The sequence below is a fragment of the Ochotona princeps genome, chromosome 2, assembly GCF_030435755.1.
Source record: "Ochotona princeps isolate mOchPri1 chromosome 2, mOchPri1.hap1, whole genome shotgun sequence".
NCBI classification, from domain to species: domain Eukaryota; kingdom Metazoa; phylum Chordata; class Mammalia; order Lagomorpha; family Ochotonidae; genus Ochotona; species Ochotona princeps.
In genome coordinates, this window is record NC_080833.1 from 42,044,506 (window position 1) to 42,062,897 (window position 18,392).

Genomic DNA, 18,392 nt, shown 5'->3' on the forward strand with positions numbered 1-18,392 from the left:
AAATAAAAATAAAAATAAAAATTTTTTAACATAGAGGGGGCCTGAACTGATAGCCTAATGGCTAAATCCATGCCTTGCAGAAGCCAGGATCCTATACAGATGCTGGTTTGTGTCCCAGGCTACTCCACTTCCCATCCAGCTTCTTGCTGGTGGCCTGAGGAAGCAGTGGAGAATGGCCCAAGACCTTGGGACTTTACACCCACCCACGTGGAAAACCTGGAAGAAGCTCCTGGCTCCTGACTTTGGCTCAGTTCAGCTTCAGCCATTGTGGTCATTTGGGGAGTGAACAAGCACATGGAAAAATCTTCCTCTGTTTCTCCTTCTTTCCATAAAATCTGCTGTTCCAGTAAAAAGAATAAATCTTTAAAAAAAAAATAGACTTCATAATGACTAGGTCTTAAGGAAGGCACAACTAAGAAACACGGGTTTTAACAAGAACATGCGGCTCTTAGAAGAGGAAACCACTGGTTAAAAAGCTGATGGTAGGGGAAAAGTGTCTAAGCTTCTGCCTGTACCACCAGCATCCCATGTAACAGCCAGTTTGAGCCCTGACTACTCTGCTTCAAACCCAGCTCCCTGTTACTGTGCCTGGAAAAGCAGCAAAAGATAACCCACTTGCTGTGGAAGACCCAGATGGAGTTCTTGGGTCTTGTTTTCAGTCTGGCCCAGCTCTGCCAGTTACAGCCATGTGGAAAGTTAACCAGCACACAGATCTCTTTCTCTTTGTCTCTCCATCTCTCTGTAATTCTGCTTTTTAGAAAATCTTTTCTTTTCTTTTAGAAAATCTTTTTTTAAAAGCACATGACAGGGCCTGACGCTATAGCATAGCAGTTAAAGTCCTCGCCTTGAACGTGCCGGGATCCCATATGGGCGCCGGTTCTAATCCCAGCGGCCCCGCTTCCCATCCGGCTCCCTGCTTGTGGCCTGGGAAAGCGGTCGAGAACGGCCCAAAGCTTTGGGACCCTGTACCCACGTGGGAGACCCGGAAGAAGCTCCTGGCTTCAGATCAACGCAGCTCCAGCCGTTGTGGCCACTTGGGGAGTAAACCATCAGACGGAAGATCTTCCTCTCTGTCTCTCCTCCTCTCTGTATATCCATCTTTCCAATAAAAATAAATCTTTTTTTTTTTTTTAAAAAAAAAAAGCACATGACAGGAGCCTGGTATAATAGCCTCATGGCTAAATCCTTGCCTTGCATGCACCAGGATCCCATGTGGGCATGGGTTTGTGTTCAGGGTGCTTCACTTCCCATCCAGCTCCTGACCTGTGGCCTGGGAAAGCAATGGAGGATGGGCCAAAGCTTTGGGAACCTGCACACCCGTGGGAGACCCAGAAGAAGCTCCTGACTCCTGGATTTGGATAGGCTTAGCTCTGGCCATTTGACCATCTGGGGCGTGAACCAGCAGATGGGAGATCTCTGTCTCTTTATTATCTGGTCTGATAATAAACATTTCTAACAAAGGCAAATAAATCTTAAACATAAAATAAAAGCACATGATAAGGTGCTCTTGCTAGTGATTCAAGGAAGGCACATTTCACATGGTGTTTTAGAAGTTATTAGATGAACAGCGTTTGGCTTCCTGTGTCTGTGAGGATGCTGGGAAATCCGTATCCCCACACAGTGTGGGTGGAAAGGTAACTGACACCTCTTCTTCAAAGAGCTGCTTGGCAACGTTAGCAACATTAAATCATGCTTGTATTTTAGAACTTCAACTTCCAAGAATGTGTCCTATAGACATTCTCACATTTTGCCACAGGTTTTGTTGCTGTTCTTGTAGTTCTCATAATAGAAGCAACAGGGTCCAGTGTTGTGGTTCACCGGATCAATCCTCTGTTTGCCATATCTGCATTCCGTACCAGACTGCAGGTTCAAGTCCTGGCTGTTCTGCTTCCCATCCAACTGCCTGATCCTGTAAAGTGGTCAGCTGCAGCTTCGGCTTTCTGTAAGGTAACTGGTTCCAGTCCTGGCTGCTCCACTTCTGATCCAGCTGCCTGCTAATGTGCCTAGGAAAGCAGTGGAGGACAGATCAAGTCCCGGGGCCACCTACCCATGTGAGAGACCTGGATGAAACGTCAAGGTTCTGGCTTCAGACCAGCGTGGCCCCTGCTGTTGTGATCATCTGGGGAATGTGAACCAGCAGATGGAAAATCTCTCTGTCTCTCTGTAACTGTGCCTTTCAACTCAATAAAAGACTTATTTACATAATGATTTGAAAGGCACCATTACAGAGACAGAGAGGGAGAGATCTCTTGTCCATTGGCTGTCCATTGTCCATTCCTACAATGGCTGTGATGGTCAGTGCTGGAACTGTCCAAAGCCTGGAGCCAGGATCCTCTTCCGGATTGCCCCTGTGGATACAGGGGCCCAAGGGCTTGAGTCATCCTCTGTTGCCCTCCCAGGCCATTAGCAGGGAGCTGATTCAGAAGTGGAGCTGCAGGGGCTCGAACTAGCACTCATATGGGAGGCTAGCACTGTAGCAGAAGCTTAGTCTGTGCACCACAGCACCAGTCTAATCAAATAAATAAATCTTTTTAAAAGAAAGGGTTATTTGCATTGCTAAATGAAAAAGAAATTATATGGTATAATTTAACTCTGTTTCAAAATTAACCTTTTGTATACTCAGAGAAAAAAAAAAGTCAAGATCCAGGGCCCAGCACAATAGCCTAGCGGCTAAACCCTCACCTTGTACATTTTGGGATCCCATATAGGCGCTAGTTCATATCCCAGCTGCTCTATATCCCTTCCAGCTCCCTGCTTGTGGCCTGGGAAAGCAGTCGAGGACGGGCCAAAGCCTTGGGGCCCTGCACCTGCATGGGAGACCTGGAGACACTCCTGGCTCCTAGCTTCGGATTGGCTCAGCTATGGCCATTGCAGCCACTTGGGGAGTGAACCAGTGGACAGAAGTTTCTCTCTGTATCTCCTTTGCTCTGTGAATCTGCTTTTTCAATAAAAAATAAGTCTTGAACAAACAAGCTGATATGGAGCTGGCACTGTGGCATAGCACATAAAGCTATCACCTGAGGTACTGGCATCACATATGGGCACCGAATGTGTCTTGGTTGCTCACTTCCCATTCAGCTCCCTGCTAATGTTCCTGGGAAAGATGACTCTGTTGCTTGGGCCTCTGTACCCACATGGGACACACAGAAGAAACTCTTGGTTCCTGGTTTCAGACCAGCTCGTGCCCAGCCTTTGCCACTATTTTGGGAATGAACCAGTGAGTGGAAGGTATCTGTATCTCTCTCTCCTTTTCTCTCTATAACTGTGCCTTTCAAATGAAAAAAAATTTTTTTAAGTTTTTTTTTCTTTAACAAGTGCCTTTTAAAGACATGATTTTTTTTCCCTTAGGCGTGTCCACTGTCCTAACAGCCACTTCAGAATTGATACTACTATATAATCGAAGGGAAACTCAGAGCAGTACGGATGTTTCCTCCAGGTCACACACCCGGCCAAGTCTTCCACAAGAGATTATACATGAACCAGGGAACCACAGGATCTGCTCTCCATGCACGGAGAGACAGGGCCAATCACACGTGACGTGAGGTCACCTTGAAGGTGTGGGTTAGTGCTGGAGTGTTGGCCTAGTTGCTGCCTGGTTCGCTCTTGCCTGGGGACCCTGGGCGTGGGAGTCGCGCTGCACTCCCCCAGGCCGCTGCAGGAGGGGACAGTAGCCCGCCTGCCCTGTGTCACGTCCAGGCCCGCACCTTGCTCTGGGCTCCGGGCTCCAGGCTCGGACTCGCTTGCATTCCAGCTGCAGAGATAAATAACACATTCTTACTGGTCCTACGTGACCGGCCCGGCCTCCCGCCAGCGCCCAACATTCAGCGACGGGGACTGCTGGTCTCCACTCTAGAGGAAGGGGTTTGTCCCAGGGAAAACCCACGTTAGCGCCAGAGACCTTGCTTCTTCCTGACTTACACTCTCCACCGACTCTCTCTTTGTTCCTGTCCCTGCCCATGGGTCTGGAAGGAGACAGCCTGGTTTATCAAGCGTGATAAAGGCTAGAGCTGTTATAACCTTGGAATTGCACGGTTGCCAGGAGACATAGGGAGGTTCAATAGGACTCACAGCCTGTCCTTTGTCATCTGCTCTATGCTGGATGTCTCTCCATGCTTTTCGTTGCCTAAGAAATAAATGAGGGGCCCAGTGCGAAAGCCTAGTGGCTAAATCCTAGCCTTGTAACTGGCAGGGTCCCATGTGGATATCGGTTCATGTCCCGGCTGCTCCACTTCCCATCCAGCCCTCTGCTTGTGGCCTGGGAAAGTAGTTGAAGATGGTCCAAAGCCTTGGGACCCTGCACCCATGTGGGAGACCCGGAAGAAGCTCCTGGCTTCTGGTTTTGATCGCATCAGTTCCGGCTGCTGTGGCCACTGGGGGAGTGAATCAGCAGACAGAAGATCTTTCTCTCTGTATATCTGCCTTTCCAATTAAAAAAAAATCCAGAAATAAATGAGAAACTTCGAGGCTTGGGTGGTGTAGAACGGTGGTTTTTTAATAGCTTGACAGTAGTCTTTTTATCTTTCTTTCTCTTTTTTCTTTCTCCTGTTTCTCCCTTTCTTCCTTCTTAAAATATTGATTTGTTTTTTATTGGAAAGGCAGATCTAGAGAGAAGGAGATACAAAGAGAAAGATCTTCTATATACTGGTTCATGTAGGAGACTGGGAAGAAGCTCCTGCTCGGCTCAGCACTGACCTTGGGGGAGTGACCCAGTGGATGGAAACTTCTTCTCCAAGTATTTGGACTATGGTCCACTGTCTACCCAGGCAGCCATCAGGAAGCTGGGTCAGAAATAGAGCAGCTAAGACTAACTGACCACTCCAATGTGGGATACTGGCACTGCAACCAACAACTTTTTTTTAGATTTTTTATTTTGGATTTTTTTTTTTTAATTGGAAAGTCAGATATACAGAGAGGAGGAGAAGAGACAGAGAGGAAAATCTTCCATCCGATGATTCACTCCTCAAGTGACCGCAGTGGCCGGAGCTGAGCTGATCTGAAGCCAGGAGCTAGGAGCCTCTTCCGGGTCTCCCACATGGGTGCAGGGTCCTAAGGCTTTGGGCCATCCTTGACTGCTTTCCCAGGCCATAAGCAGGGAGCCGGATGGGGAGTGGGACCGCTGGAATTAGAACCAGCGTTCAAGGTGAATTTTTTAGTTACTAGGCTACAACACTGGGTCCTGCAAGCAACAACTCAACCTGCCACAATCCTGGTCCTAGAATAAGATTGCAGGGTGCCTCGATGCACAATAAAGTTAAAGAAGCAGTGCTTTATTCTTGGGGCTGGCGCTAGGCATAGCAAGTTAAACCTTGCTGTGACACAGGCATCCCATTTGGGTGCCTGTTTGAGCCCCAGTTGCTTCACTTCCCATCCAACTCCCTGTTGATGTGCCTGGGAGAAAAGCAGAATTTGGCCCAAGTGCTTGGACTCCTGCACCCAGGTAGGAAACCCAGAAGCCCCTGGCTTCAGCCTGGCTTAGCCCTTGGCCATTGTGGCTGTTTGGGGAGTGAACCAGCAGTTGGAAGAATCTTTCTCTTGCACTCTCTGTAAACTCTGCCTTGCAAAAATGAATAAATAATTAAACAAACAAAAAAGAAATCTTAAAAAAGAAGAAGAAGAAGCACTTTTCAAAATCAGACATCAGAGGATGCAGGCTCTGACATTTTCAAAATCATCTTTCATTTTGCAGGTGAGTGTCCTGGGCTGCCATGAAAGGGACTTGTTTTTCTAGGAGACAGATCTGATCCCATTTGGAAGACAGCGGCTCCACAATACCTCCATCCTTAGCTCAGCCTTCCGGGCCCTCCCACCTATGCCCTGCAAACCACCGGACGGGAAACTTCCCCACCTGTAAGAGATAAGCCAGTCTCTGGTCTAAAGTGCACGGGCTGCTTGCTCTGTGGGAGCTGTCCTCCCCCGCTTCTCTCCAGCCGCTGCTCAAAGTGCAAACCCCAGCAGTTCCGGCCTAGGACGTGCCCTGAACTTTATTGGTTGATGATGACTGCGGTCAGCCTGCTGGTACCTCCTGAAGCACTACGGCCTTTTTTCATTGCCTGTTTTACCAGATTGTGGTTGGTAAGGCTAGGAATCCCTCACTATGTCCCAGCTGCCGTACTCCAGCACGTTGTAAATGCTCACTTTACCCCATGTCACTAATGGTTCCCAACCTGTCTTTCTGATCTAATGCCCTGCATATCAGACTGAAATCTCACAGAAGAGGGTACCCCCGATGTCCTCTTCCTTCTCTGTCTCGCACATACGTACGGCTCCTCACCTGGCTGAGTACTGCAGGCCCCACCCCAGCTGACTGGTTTGGCTTGATTATAGCCACTCCTACAGAGCCAGCAGGCTCTGGGAACTCTAAACGGTTGCAAGAGCAAAGGGCAGGGCAGGGATTAGGCTGATGGTGAACCACCTCAAGTCTGGGCTGGGATCCGGTGCTTTCTGAAAAGTTCATGAGATTTCAAGCGACAATTCTAAAAGTGCATTCTAAAGACTGATTACACACATGTGCTCAGCACACACATCACTGAGTCCATTAGCCTGAACTGCTAAATATAACCACATGCTGACTGTGGGGAAAGGCAATGGTGCCAGGGGGCAGCTGGAACCAAATGTCATACAGCGTTAGTGATGAGCCATAAGCTCCTTCCTTTGCCCACAAAGCCACAGTCACCTGCCCCAGCCTGCCTTTCCGGCCCGTGTCTTTCTCCTCCGCCGCCCCTCCATTCACACCCTTTATGCCTCATCTCAATCTATTCATAGACCCCAAACATACCATCTGGTTCCACTGCTAGCGCAAGTGGTTCTCTTTGTTTAGAATGCTGTTACTCCCTCTCTTAATGTAGGTGATTCTTGTCTGTCCTTAAAAGCCCGGGCCAGTGCTAGCTTTGGCAGTGCCTATACTAAAATTGGAATGATACAGAGAAGATGAACATGCTCCCTGTGTGAGGATGACACACTAATTTGTGAAGCATTCTGTATTTTTTTTTTTTTTTTAGCTCTCGGGAACATAGTTGTTTTCTTCACTAGTTTCAAATATAAAACTGCTATTAGTTACACCACAGTATTCAATGGTGAAGGGCCTGGCGCAATGGCTTAATTGGCTAATCCACCCACTTAAAGTGCCAGGATCCCATATGAGTGCCAGTTTGTGTCCCAGCTGCTCCATTTCCCTTCAACTTCCTGCTTGTGGCCTGAGAAAGCAGTGGAGACTGGCCCAAAGCCTTGGGACCCTACGTCCTTGTGGGAGAGCTGGAAGAGGCTCCTGGCTCTTGGCTTTAGACTAGACCAGCTTTGGCCATTGCAGCCATTTGTGGAGTGACCCAGAGGATAGATGATCTTTCTCTCTATGCTTTTTGGGAATCTGCCTTTCCAATAAAAATAAATAAACCTTTAAAAAAAAGTCAGTAGTGAAATCTTGTTTGTTACTATCATTCCCATCCCTTTTCATTAAGAATCAGAATAAAGTTGTATTTCAAATATCTAAAAAACAAAAACAAAAAAACAACTCCAGGTCAGGTCTGTGCCATGGCAAGTTAAGCTTCTGCTTGTGTTGCTGGCATCCTATACAGGTGCTGCTTTGAGTCCTGGTTGCTCTGCTTCTAATCCAGCTCTCTGCTGTGGCCTGGGAAAGTGGTGGAGTATGATTCCAGTCCTTGGGATTCCTGCATCCACATGGGACACCTGAAAGAAGCTCCAAGCTTCCTGGTTCCTGGCTTTGGGCCAGCCCAGCAGATGGAAAATCTCTCTCTCTCTCCCTCTCTCTCTTTCTCTCTCTCTCTCTCTCTTTCTCTCTCGTGTGTGTGTGTGTGTGTGTGTGTGTGTGTGTGTGTGTGTTTCTCTGTCACTGGGGCCTGGCTGCTCTACTTTTGATCCTGCTTTTCCCAGGCCATCAACATTGGAAGATGGCTTAGGGACTCGGGCACTGACACTAATGTGGCAAACCTGGAAGAAGCTCCTGGCTCCTGACTTCAGCCTGATCCAATACTCACAGTAATGACCATCTGGGAAGTGAACCAGTGAAAGGAGGGTCTCTCCTTGTCTTTCTGTAACTCGTTAGAATAAATAAATAAATGAGGTCCCAGTGTGGTAGCCTAGTGGCTAAAGTTCTCACCTTGCACATGCTGGGATCCCATATGGGTGCCGGTTTGTATCCTAGATGTTCCACCTCCCGTCTGGCTTCCTTCCTGCAGCCTTGGAAAGCAGTCAAGGACAGCTCAAAGCCTTGGGACACTGCACCCACGTGAGAGACCCAGAAGAGGCTCCTGGCTCCTGGCTTTAGATCGGCTCAGCTCTGGCCATTGTAGCCATTGGAGGAGTGAAACAGCAGACGGAAGATCTTCCTCTCTGTCCCTCTTTCTGTCTGTATATCTGCATATCCAATAAAAATAAATAAATATTTTAAACATGAATCTTAATTTAAAAAAAATGAAAAGAAAAGCAATCCATACACATACTTGTTGAGATGAAACAAAGTCAATTAGTATTGGGGTAGGATTTTGGCCTAATGGTTAGGCCACCTCTTGGGGACACTTGCAGCTTATGTCCAAGTAACTAAGTGTGAATTCCAGCTCTGTTCCTTCCCTGAGCTTGGGAGGAGACAGATGATGGTTGGGTCCCTCATACCCAGGAAGGAGACCTACTTTGAGTTCTCAGCTCCTGCTTCAGCTCAACCCAGCGTAAGCTGTTGTGTGTATATGAAGAGTGAATCCGAGAAAAGCTGTGTCTACATCTCTCTGCCTCTTAAATGATTATTTATTTTATTAATTTTGAAGGATATAAAATTTACCTTGTTACTCCTTTTTGAAATGATGTTTGGCATAGTGGATCAAGTGGCTGCTTGGGACCTCTGCATCCCATATCAGAGTACCTGGTTCAAGTCCCAGCTCCTCTGGCAGGTCTGACTGCCTGGTATTACATACCTTGGCCTGAAGCAGGTGGTGGCTCAAGTACTTGAGTTCCTGTCACCCCCATGGGAACCAGCTGGAGTCCCAGGCTCTTGGATTTGGCTTAGCCATTGCTGACATTTGGGAAGTAAACCAGCTAACAGAATAAACAGAAAATATGTCTGTGTGTCTCTCTGCCTTGCAAATAAAATGAGGGGAAAATAGTCTTTTCTTTCAACTATTACATACTCTTCTTAAGATTTATTTATTTTTATTGGAAAGTCAGATATACAGAGAGGAGGAGAGACAGAGATCTTCCAACCATTGTTTCACACCCCAAGTGGCCGCAATAGCCATAGCTGAGCTGATCCGAAGCTAAGAGCTTCTTCCAGGTCTCCCATGCAGGTGCAGGGTCCCAAAGCTTTGGGCTGTCCTCAACTGCTTTCCCAGGCCACAAGCAGAGGGCTGGATGGGAAGTGGAGCTGCCGGGATTAGAACCGGCGCCCATGTGGTATCCCGGCACGTTCAAGGTGAGGGCTTCAGCTGCTAGGCCACCGCGCCGCGCCCCCTATTACATACTGTTACAGTGGGAGTATTGTCTGAAGTCTCGCTTTACTGTCTGTTGGAGAACAGAACCGAAGAATTGACACTGGAGCCAGAGGGCATTTAAGGGACGCCAGGATTCCATAAAATTAATTGCCCACACTTAAGCTGTGTTCTGGGTTATGAAGACTGATAGATTAAGTCCAGGCAATGCCCACCCACCCTGCTTACAGCTTAGTTAGGAGATACCCAAAAGCAAAGATACCAATATGCTAGACCATGGGAAGTGAAGCTCATGAGGACAGCCAAGGTCACGGCAGAGGGCAGGTGAGGAAAGGCCTTCCGGAGAGGAGGTACAGGAGGCGAGCGCTCAGGAGCTGGTGGGAGACGCATTTGCAGAAGCCGGAGCAGGATGCCATCAGCAAATGTACAGGGACTTGAAATAGGACTGTATGTTCTAAGAGCTATGAGTCATGTTGCAAAGATAGAACAGAGTGGGGAGATGAGGAGTGAGGTGTTGCCCAAGGCATAGAGAGAGGCCAGATGGGAGAGTGCCTCAATTGTCAAATTAAGGGTTTGAGCCTTTGACCCTGCCTGTAGGAGATGCAGAGCTGCTGAAATGTCCAAACAGGAGGGGTGTGGTGTGGTTCAGAAAGACAATTTTGGTGGCAAAAGGAGAGCTGAGTCAGGGATTTGAGACTAGAGACAAATTTAAAGCACATGACAAGATGTTTGGGATGGGCATTGTGGTATGAGGAATTAACCTGCCGCTTGGGATACCAGCATCTTATCTCAGGGTGCTGTTTGAGTCCTGCTACCCCACTTCTGATCCAGTTTCCTAATATTGCACATCTAGGTAGGCAGTATATGATGGCTTGAACCCTTCCTTGCTCTCCACGTGCGAGACCTTGGTAGAATTCTGGCTCCTGGCTTGGGCCTGGCCCTGTCCTTACAGATGAGGATGTTTGGGGGGTGAACTAGAGAGCTAGCAAGACAAAGTGTCTCTCTTCCTGTCGCTGTTCATTTCAAGTAGATGAAAACAGAAAAAACAATTTTTTAAAAAACATGCTCACCATCATGCTATTAGGAAAATGCAAATTAAAATCATAATGAAGTACATTACTTACGCTCACTAGGATGATTATAATAATAAAAAAGAGAATCAGTGTTGGGAAGGATGTAGAGAAATTGGAACCCTCATATGGTGCAGGTGGGACTATAAAATGATTCAATTGTCTTGGAAAACAGTTTGTTAGTTTATGAAAAATTATATATATATTTTTTTAACAGAGATTTTTTTTTTAAGATTTATTTATTTTCACCACAAAGTCAGATATACAGAGAGGAGAGACAGAGAGGAAGATCTTCCATCCCGATGTTTCACTCCCCAAGTGAGCGCAACGGCCGGGTCTCCCACGGCGGGTGCAGGGTCCCAAAGCATTGGGCCGTCCTCAACTGCTTTCCCAGGCCACAAGCAGGGAGCTGGATGGGAAGTGGAGCTGCCAGGATTAGAACCGGCGCCCATATGGGATCCTGGTGCGTTCAAGGCGAGGACTTTAACTGCTATGCTAGGCCACGCCACTGGGCCCAGTTCATGAAAAATTAGAATGACTGTGGGATCCAGCAATTCTATTCTTATGACTATATCCAGGAAATGAAGATAAGCACTCACATAAAAATCTACGTACAAATGTCTGAAGATACATCCATAACAGCCAAAAACTGGAAACAACCCAAATGTCTGCTAGCTGGTGGAGTGTTGCATAAAATATGGTTCATTCACATTATGAAGTATTGGTCAGCCTTTAAGTCTTTCTTTTTCTCCTCCTTCTGCATCATTCCTAATCCCATGTAGAAGTCTTGGAAGAAGCTCTAGGCTCCTTCTGACCAGCTCCAATCATTGCAGCCATTTGGGAAGTGAACCAGTGCATGGAAGATTTCTGTTCATCTCTCCTCTCTCTGCATCTCTGTTTTGCAAATAAGCCTTAAAAAAAAGTGAAAGGATGAGACTAGGAGGGTGGCTTTGGATGTTTATGACTTGTGACACAGAGGGATTTTTAGCTTGAGGGAGTCAAGGTGCACCCCAGTGGGTAGGTGGCTGTCACACACAGGAGTGTTGTCACAGGTGAAGAGGTTGGGCAGCAGTTAAGACACTACTTGGGGGCCCGGCGGCGTGGCCTAGCGGCTAAAGTCCTCGCCTTGAACGTGCCGGGATCCCATGTGGGCGCCGGTTCTAATCCCAGCAGCTCCACTTCCCATCCAGCTCCCTGCTTGTGGCCTGGGAAAGCAGTTGAGGACGGCCCAAGGCTTTGGGACCCTGCACCCGCGTGGGAGACCCGGAAGAGGTTCCAGGTTCCCGGCTTCGGATCGGCGCGCACCGGCCGTTGCGCTCACTTGGGGAGTGAAACATCGGGATGGAAGATCTTCCTCTCTGTCTCTCCTCCTCTCTGTATATCTGACTTTGTAATAAACTGAATAAATCTTTAAAAAAAAAAAAAAAGACACTACTCGGGCTCCGCACACATCCCCCATCAGAGGGCCTGCTGCAGATTCCAGCCCTGATTCTGTCTTTCTGCTGGTACACATGCTGGGGGCAGCAGAAGACAGCTAGTATCTGGGCCCCTGCCACCCATCTGGGAGACCTGGATAGAGTTCCTGGGTTCCAGCTTCAATCTGGCCCAGCCCTAGCTGTTGTGGCCATGTGGGGAGTAAACTAGAAGATGGGGCATCTCTCTTTCTTCCTCCTTTCTCTGTTACTCTACCTTTCAAATAAATAAAAAATAAGGAAGGTCTTTGTCTTGCATGTGGATACAGGTTCCCAAGGCCTCGGGCCATCCTCTGCTGCTTTGCCAGGCCACAAACAGGATTCCGTAATAGGATCCTGGTATGTGCAAGGTGAGGATTTAGCCATTGAGTCATTGCATCAGGCCCATGAGTAAGTCTTAAAAAAAAAAAAAAGTCTGGGTGTGGGCCTGGCACAATAGCCCAGTGCTAAAGTCCTCACTGGGATCCCATGTGGGCACTGGTTTATATCCCAGATGCTCCATTTCCCATCCTGATTGTGGCCTGTGAAAGCAGAAGATGGCCAAAAGCCTTGGAACCCTGAGCTTGCAGAAAAGGCTCCTGGCTTCAGATCAGTTCCACTCCGGGTATTGTGGATGATAGAAGACCTTTATTTCTCTCCTTCTCTCTGTAAATCTGATCTGTCTTTTCAATAAAAATAAATAAATCTTAAAAAAAGAAAAAAATAACTAGATAAGATGTTCCTGAAATGTCAAAGACTGTACAGAAAAAAGCTGGATTCCTGCCACCCATGTGGGATACCAGGATTGACTGACCAAATCCTAGCCATCAGAGTGGGCATTGTGAGGCGAGATCTAAGTAGATGGTCTCTCTGTACCTCTAACCCACAAGAAAAACAGAAACAGGACATCTGGATACTTCACATGATGGTCAGGTCTTTGTCCACCATGCGAACAGGCTCAAAATTCTTCCCCCGCAACGTGACAGTTTTTGGCAGGTTTTATCTCCCCTCCTTAGCCAAAGTTTTAAATTCTTTACATTTCGACTGTTTGCTAGATGAAATCCACTTCACTTTGATGTTTGAGTACAAAATAGCTGGGAATGCCTTGATACCAAAACCAGCAATTTAAGGATGAAAAACAGACTAAACTTGTAAACTGCTTTCAAGCCCCAGGAATTTCACTGTGTGTCCAAGGATGAAGGAAATAGAAAAGATAACATTAGAGCAGTCATTTGTAGGTTGAGTAATGGCAGGCATTTTGTCCTCAAAGTAATGTTCCTTCTCACAGTGAGTTGTTTTATCTGGTTACAAAATTCTCTGAAATGCAGTTGAGAATACACTAACCAACAGAGCATGGTAAATTGGTGTGGTCCTGGGGGTCTTGACTTTGGTGGGATCGGCCACACAAGTGGGATTTTTCTCACCACTGTCTTTACAGAGCTAAGGAGTTTGCTTCCTCTCTACATTCCGTTTGAATCAAGACAGGGCAAGAAGGTACTTAGTTGTTTTTTTTTAATCCACATTTCCCTTCTCTGGAGACAATGAAACCATAGTAAGAAACCAGGTTTCGTGTAGAGGGAGTTAGGAAGAGTAGTGGCGATAGAAGAGGCCACAGGTAGAGAAAAGAATGTTGGCGAGAAGGAAAGTGATAACGGACTGCAGGGGTTCTTTGCGGGAGTGTAATAGCCCCAAACTTGCTGCGATGTACTTGTTTGCTTGTCTCCAGCCAGTTCTAAAAATAGCTCACATGACTGCTCTATAAAAGACGGGACAGGGGACCTGAGTGATCCAGGCTGGTGACTTCTGTGTTAATGAAGGTTTATTCCTTTCCATAAAGCGGCTGTAAGAGATTCTGATGGTCAATTTCTATAACAACTTTTGGTTCCACGGTCAGGGTTTCTCACAGCCCCCCTCTTTCTTTTCCCACCCCACATACTCTTATAAAAATTCTTTAAAAAAAACAGCTCTATGATTCGAAAGGCAGAGTTGCACAGCAAGAGAAAGAGGAGAGAGGAGAGAGGCAGAGAGAGAGAGAGAGAGAGAGAGAGAGAGAGAGAGAGAGAGAGATCTTTGATTTGCTGGTTCACTTCCCAAATGACTGGAATAATCGGGCTGCGCCAGACCAAAGCCAGGAGCCTAGAACTCCATGTAGGTCTCTCACAGGGATGCAGCGGCGCCCAGCACTTGGGTCATTTCCTGCTGTTTTCCGGGTACATTAGCAGGGAGCTGCATCAGAAGTGCAGAAGTGCTGACTTGAACTGCAATGGCGTTGTAAGCTTAACCCACTGTGTGCCACAAAGGCCAGCTTCTGTTTCAGAATTCTTGTGGCCCTGTGTTAAATATGAAACAGCCGCCAGGAGGCACAGGAATTTAGAGAGATCAAGACTCTGGCTAGCTTTGGAACAGGTAGAGAGCTTGCAGTGCACAAGTCTTGACCACTCACCCCTCAGGACATGGAAGAAGCTTCCCTTCTCTGAGCCTGTGTTTTCTCCTCTAGTTATGCAATACTGACCCCTGCTACCAGCCCCAGGGGACTGTTGTGATAACTCTTTCTCTATTTTTTTTAAAGATTTACTTATTATTATTAAAAGATCGATTTTACACAGAGAGAGAAGGAGAGCTAGAGAGAGGAGAGCTAGAGAGAGAGGTCTCCCATTGTTGGTTCACTCCCCAAATGACTGCAATGGGCAGAACAGAGCTAATCCGAAGCCAGGAGCCAGGCTTCTTTCAGGTCTCCCAAATGGATTCAGGGTCCCCAGGCTTTGACCCATCTTCCATTGCTTTCCCAGGCCATTAGCAGGGAGCTAGGCTTAAAGAAGGGACAGCCTGGATTCAAACTGTGCCCGTATGGGATGCCAATGCCACAGGGTAGAGGAGTAGCCTGCTGAGCCTGTGATAAACCTTTTTGCATTTTTGTTTTTCACATTCTTTTTAATTTTTTTACATAGTTGAGAGAAATGCACATTTGTGCATCTGTCTTATTAGAGTGGGGAGGATCAGGGTCTGGAGGAAGGTGGGTCAGAAGCATGTTTCAGTGTTTTTTGTTTTGTTTTGTTTTGTTTCCTCCTTTATCCACAGAGAAGGGGCAGCAGGTCCATACTTTGCTGCCAAACTACATCAGCACCCAGGGATAGGGGACTGTCATCTGATGATGTCTTAGAGACCCCAATGTGGGGAAGAGTTCTGAGAGTGTTAGTTGAGCATTTTTCATAGCTCTGAGATGTTGTCAGCTTCACTGCACCAGGGTTGAGAAAATCTTTCCGAGGTCTGTTGATTGATAAAGTCCACCTTAGTGCATCCATAGACCCAAGAACATACTGCAAAGTCTGGCCAGAAGAGTGGTCCAAGATGTTCTGCTTTCCATCCTCTGACAAGGCACTAGACACTCTAGCTGATCTAGATGAGCTGGCCACTCTGTCCCCTGTGTGCATCTGGGCATATTGTCCACTGCACAGGCATCAGCAATTGAGGAGATCCAGTCCTCATACATGAACTCCAAGGTCTGATTACACATCCTGTGATTACCCCTGAGGCTGAGGTCTGAGTCTAACTATCTAGTTGGCGAGTCCCCAAGAAATCTTACTGGGAGGTGACTTCAGACTTGACTCTATAAGTGCCAGCCAGTGCAGGGTCAAGTGTGGTCTGTCACCTGCACCAGCCAGTGAATGTACAACCTGGTGGAAGCAGGTGCCTGGTCAGTTCTGTCCCAGTCTCATATCTCACACAAACCTATCCAGTCAGCCCACCACAGGCCTGGTCCTTACACATACCAGCAGGAGCCATGGCCTAATCAGGATGACCTTCAATAATCCCCACTAGGCCTGCCCTCAGTCCCGGATTTTGTGTATGGTGGCATGTGTTGTGGTCTAGTTTGGCCCAGACCATGTCCTGCCTGGTTTTCATGCATACTCATGGGTGCTATGGCTTAGCACAACCCAACTTGCCCCAGGCTGGCCCTAGTCCCAGCTCTCATGCTTACCAGTGGAAGTGGCACATCAAGGGAGCCCCCAAAGATCCCCTATCAGGCCCTCTCCCAGCCCCGGATCTTGTGCATGCTAGCAGGTGCTACAGCCCAGTCTGAGGTGGTCCACCCCACTCTCAGCATTTGCCAAGAGGTGCTGTGGCCTGGCTCAGCCAACCACCCCCAGACCCAGATCTTGCCATCCATTGCAGCAGCCTATCCCACTTTCAGCTATCATGTAAACTGGTGGGTGTTGTGGTTCAACCTGGTCTGACCTGCACTCCATCCTGGCTCTCACTTGTGCTAGTGTATGCTGTGGACTGACCTTGCCTGGCCTGCTCCCAGACACAGTTCACATGTATGCCAATGGATGCTGTGACCCAGTCTGATCTGGCCTTCTCCCACCCCTGGCTCTCACACTCACCAGCAGCTGTGGCCCAGCAGGAGAGTTCCCCAAGTTCTTCATACTAGGCCCATTCCCAGCAATGGATCTTGCATGTGCTGGTGAAAGCTGCTACCCAAACTGATATGGCTGGCCCTCAGGCTTGGCATTCACCAATGAGTACTCCCTCTGCCATCCCCATTTCTACACATCCCCAAACCTCCTTCCTCAGGTAATCTACAGCACACACCCCCACACACATACACCAGTGCGGGCCCTAGGGTTGTCTACTGGTGGGTTTTGCCAGCCCCCTCCTACATATCTTTTTGTTAAAAAAAAAATTAGGCAACTGTGCTGGCATACTAATAGAATTAATACAAATTTAAGTAGGCCCAGAATGCTCACCAGCTATTGGCTGCTTTTCTTCCAGCAGTGTAACTCTTGCGTAGGTGCAAGGCAACCTAGGCCTTCACCTGCTGCTGGGGTGTGAAAAACCTTTCTATGGAGCTGTGTGCCCTGCCTTTGTGAGGGTATCCCGGGTTCATGGGTATGGATTGTTCCTGTCCAACCCTGCGAACAGCCCTGAGCCACAACCCAACTTTGCAGACGAAAGTTCTCCACCAGTTAAGGGTCTTTCTTTTGATACATGATGTTTGCTATCAACTTCTGCCCTGAGTCTTAGTTCTAATAAATGGGAGGAATGCAGCTTAGCACTTCACACTCAGGAAATGGCCTGCAGAAATTTCATCACACTCTTACTGCACTGTTAAGGAAGAACTTGTTTACTGTTTATTACCACTTGGTAGAGAAGAGAGAAGGGGAGAGAACTTCCAACTGCTACTGGTCCATTTCTCAAAATGCTAGGCTGAGCCTGGGTCAGAGCTGAAGCCAGGAGCCAGGAACTCAGTCAGGTCTCCTGTGTGGGTGGCAAGGACCCAATTACTTGATCCATAACTGCTGTCTCCTAAGGAGATACATTAGGAGGGGTTGGAGCTGCGCACAAAACCTTGGTACATACATGTGAGATGGGCATCTAAGCCACTTGGCTACGTGCCTGTCCTCCTGTTCGTTTTTAACTGGGATTTTTTCCCCCTCATTATCAAATAGGACTTACAGAAGACAGCAGGAAGTTTCACAGAATATTAGAAAAACAGGAAATCTTGTCTGTGAGCTATTTGGAAATTCCCAATCCATTCTTTTTGTCTTTTTAAAGCTAGGTTTCTTTTTAAAATATTTTATGTTCATTTTTAGCTTATTTGAAAGGTAGGGTCACACACACACACACACACACACACACACACACACCAGAGCGAGAAAGTGTTTCCATCTACTGGTTCATTCCCCAAATGTCAGCCAGCGCAGGGCCAGGTTGAAGCCTGGACACAGGATCTCCATCCAGATCTCAATTACTTGAGCCATCATTGGCTGCTCTCCAGATTGTACGTTAGGGGAAACTGGATCAGAATTGGAGACAGGACTAAATCCCAGGCAAAACAATAATGGGATGCGGGTATCCAAAGTGTTGGCTTAAAATTAAGACATAGTAACATCTGCTCCCATTTAACTTTCTTGAGTTACTAACTTTCAGAATTAGAGGAAATTATAACAATCAAAGAGTTTGATATTTTAAAAGTCATAGAGATCCTGTTTGTCATATCCCTAACATTTTGTCAATCAGTTGTTTTTTGCACATGTCTGGTGACCAGGAACTTACACTTTTGCAAGTAGCCCACTCTGTTTGGGGCAGTTCTCATTTTTGGAATGTTCTTCCTTTGCTTCAATTGAAATCTACCTTTCTTGTGGTTCCCCAATCTCCCCTTGTTCTGGTTCGACCTCCTACAGCAAGTTGATGATATTCTTTTTACAATGGCAATAATAGCTATCATTTAAGGGAACATGAAGAAATCTCTAATTCTGAGAACACCTGAGTTTCTGGAGAAATAAATTATAAGCCTAGAACACACTAGATCCAGCTTTGATTATAACTGGACACAGATTCAGACCCTAACCTTTAATAGCACATATTTTAAAAAGGCACAAGTGTTTTTGAGAGAGCAAAGCATTGGGTTAGCCATTAACTTATGTTTACACAGGTAA

General features: G+C 47.1%; 1 non-coding gene across 1 annotated transcript; it reads left to right on the forward strand.

Moving 5' to 3' along the window:
• Nucleotides 1-6,878: 6,878 nt before the first annotated feature.
• On the forward strand, nucleotides 6,879-6,985 carry LOC118758680 (U6 spliceosomal RNA). The gene has a single exon (XR_004995779.2). It is a non-coding gene; the product is annotated as a U6 spliceosomal RNA (small nuclear RNA).
• Nucleotides 6,986-18,392: the final 11,407 nt, after the last annotated feature.